Source organism: Dermacentor andersoni, chromosome 4 (assembly GCF_023375885.2).
Source record: "Dermacentor andersoni chromosome 4, qqDerAnde1_hic_scaffold, whole genome shotgun sequence".
Taxonomy (NCBI): Eukaryota; Metazoa; Arthropoda; class Arachnida; order Ixodida; family Ixodidae; genus Dermacentor; species Dermacentor andersoni.
This window is the reverse complement of record NC_092817.1, coordinates 158,972,294-158,975,654: the sequence shown is the minus strand read 5'-3', so window position 1 is coordinate 158,975,654 and position 3,361 is coordinate 158,972,294. Positions and strand designations below refer to the sequence as shown.

The 3,361-nt window shown below is 48.9% G+C and overlaps 1 non-coding gene across 1 annotated transcript; it reads left to right on the top strand.

Moving 5' to 3' along the window:
• The first annotated feature begins 2,751 nt into the window (after positions 1–2,751).
• Positions 2,752–2,822, top strand: TRNAG-GCC (transfer RNA glycine (anticodon GCC)). The gene has a single exon. It is a non-coding gene; the product is annotated as a tRNA-Gly (tRNA).
• The last annotated feature ends 539 nt before the right edge of the window (positions 2,823–3,361 follow it).

The following is a 3,361-nucleotide window of genomic DNA, read 5'->3' as shown; positions in this document are numbered from 1 at the left end:
GTAGTGGCTGCTCTGAATTCTTTTGGAGCAGACAGTTCTACGAAATTTGGTGAGGAATGGGAGTTGCTGAAGCAAAGCATTAAATTGAAGGCAATCGAAAGAAGTAGCGTACTGCGATATGAACAAAAGGCCAGAGAAAAGGATTTAACAACATTGCTAGAAAAATTTGCGAAGCTTGAATGCATGCAACCTGGCGCCTATCAACAAGATATGCGCGCCGTTAAGAAGCTCGAGGTATTCGACGAAGATCGCTTCCGAGGTGCGCCAGTGCGCGCCAGAGCAGAAATGCTATCATGCGGGGAAACGCCAACGAAAAGAGCACTGGGGCTAGAAAAAAAAGCACTCGAGACGTAAGCAGATTGAGGCTATCGAATATGAAGGGGTGGTATTAACGGATAACAATGATATAGGGCGTGCTTTCTTTGAGCATTACAAAGAACGTTTTGCATTCAGGCCTGTCAACATGCACGATTTCAAGAAATTATTTTTGCAACGAATCCCACAGCTGTCGAGTGAGGTTAAAGAAACCTTAGAACGACCATTAACAGAACATGAAGTGATGAAAGCCATCGAAGACCTGAATCCTGGGAAGTCGCCAGGTCCAGACGGTCTTTGTGCCGCTTGGTACAAATCGTTCAAAAGCCACCTAGCTCCTATCTTAACAGCAGTTTTCAATGAAGCATATGGACTGAAAATACTTCCACCATCCTTTGGCCAGTCCCATACAGTACTAATACCGAAAACAGAAGAGACCGAAAAGCTCAAGCAACTTTCCTCCTACAGACCCATAGCGCTTACTAACTGCGACTACAAAATATTGATGAAGGTGTTGGCACGACGGGTCCAGTCAGTTATTCAGGATGTAGTCGGCCCACACCAGACGTGTGGTATTCGTGGAAGAACTATTTTCACTAACATCCATAAAATGAAGTGTGTGCTGGAGGGTTGTGACGCCATGTGCGATGCAGTAGCCATCCTCCAGCTAGACTTGGAGAAGGCGTTTGATTGTGTTTCTCACGACATATTGCTTACCATCCTTGAACACGTTAATTTTGGCCACATAATAGCTGAAGGGGTGACCATGGCGTACCGGAGCTGCTATACCAGACTTATAATTAATCAGATGTTGGGGGCCCCCATTAACGTGAAGCGCTCCGTTCGCCAGGGTTGTCCACTCAGTCCACTCCTGTTTTGTGTCTACATAGAAACGCTATGTCTGGCCATCATCGAAAATGAATGTATTAAGGGGTTTAGTCTTCAATCAGCAGAAGTGAAGCTACTGGCATACGCTGACGATGTGGCTGTGTGCTGTAAAGACAAACAAAGTGTATTGAATACTGTTAATATCGTCAAAAAGTTTGGTAACGTCACTAACAGCTACGTTAACTGGCAGAAATGTTTGGGGTTTTGGCATGGAAGATGGGCGTCTACACCAGACCACTTTTCGAACGTAAACTGGGTCACGACGCCAGTTAGGTACCTTGGAGCACCCCTTGATGCCTACAAGGACAGTAGCGAGTACTGGAAGGAGCGTACAAAAGAACTAAAAGAAAAAGCCGACCGATGGAACGCCTGTCACTTGTCAATGTTCGCGAGAGCGACAGCGTGCAACATGTTTCTCGTGTCAAAGATCTGGTACGTAATGCAGGTCCTACAGTGCTCTCGTATTAATGTGCAGAAACTGCACCGCGTGTTCGCTGTATTCGTGTGGGCATCGAGCTGGGAGCGATGCAGCCGAGATAATCTCTTCCGACGTGTGAAGGATGGTGGTCTGGGGTTGGCGCACCTTTTCTTGCGTCAACTGGTGAATAGATTCTCCTTCTTTCGAGATACAAACGACCCATTTCGGCGCACGGTGATCCAAATGAGGCTGTCAAGATCACTTCCCGAATTCGTTGTAGGTACGGAAATAATGCCAGGACCAGTCCGTGGTTTCTTGCGGGAAATAGTTCAGAGTGTTTCTTTTTTGCGTGTTCGTTTTTCAAGTGCATATTTGTGGAATGTAAAACGGAAAAAGTTATATCGTGATTTATGTGACAGTGTTTTGCTGGTACCTATGTACAGAGCCCCGTACAGTGGAGGCCCAGGCCTAGATGTATTGAAAAGGGTGAAGAAGATGCCAGTTCAACCAGCCACTAAATCGTTCTTTTTTAAATTACACACCGGTACTCTACCTGTTAAAATCTTCCTTGAACAACGTGGGTTCTACATGCCATGGGGAACCCACTGCCTTATATGTAAAAAAACAGAAAGCATAGATCACGTCTTCATGCACTGTTGGGAAGGGGTCTTTTTCTGGGACGTGTTACAAAGGACTCTAAAAAAGGAGCTACCTATAGATCCCCACGGAATCAGGTTTCTGCCAGTATATGACGACGAAGGTTTCCCGTACGACCTGATCATGCTTACGGGCCTCCACTGTTTATGGCGCGCAAGAATGGCGGGTCACCATTGTGACCCGGATGCCCGACCGGCGCGTCTGTACTTTTGTGAATCCATGCAACGGTATGTGGAAGTGATCAAGTTGCAACAGCCTGTTCCTGAGTGGCTGTCGAGGGTTGAACCCCTTACAGCACTAAAGGAATTTTAATCCGACAACGTCGTGCCACAGTAGCGGACGGCAGCGAATGTAAATATTACTGTTCTTTGTTCCGTTTGTGTATTCATTCCTTTTTGCTTCTTTGGTCTTTGTTTATATCATTTAGGAATTTGTGTTGTGATATGTCGAGGACTGGCAATAAAGAAAAAAAAAAGTCGGTGGTTCAGTGGTAGAATACTCGCCTGCCACGCGGGTGGCCCGGGTTCGATTCCCGGCCGACGCAGTTTACTTTTGAAAGGGGCTGTGAGAGGAAGCGGAAAGAACCAAACTGTGTAGAACCAAACCGAGCGCAAGAGCAGACGACATTGCGGCCGGCCTCAACAAGATGAAAAGAAAGACGAGGGAGGCTCGTGCAGCGCATGAAAAGGTGCTTGCGCAACGGAGATGGTTGGAACGCCGGCACGACTAGGGCCGCAGGGCCTACAGAACCCACATCTACCGGTGAGGTTCACCTAACCGAGCGTCCGTCTTCGGGACAGGGAACGCCTCGGGTCGTTGCACGGCACGAGACCCCGGAACGGCCTGCTGCAGCCTCGAACCCGCATCTACGCGCGAGGTTCGGGAGAGCGAGCGTGTCCTCGTCGAGACGAGGAGCGCCTCGGGTCGTTGCCTTGCACGAGGCCTCAGGTCGGCCTGCCGGCATCTTGGAACCCGCTTCTACGCGCGAGGTTCGGGTGACCGGGCGACCGAGTGGCCTGTTCTCGTCTACGGAGCTGTGGGCCGTCCACCTTTTCCTGCCCCGTGCTGCTGCGTTTGCTCTTC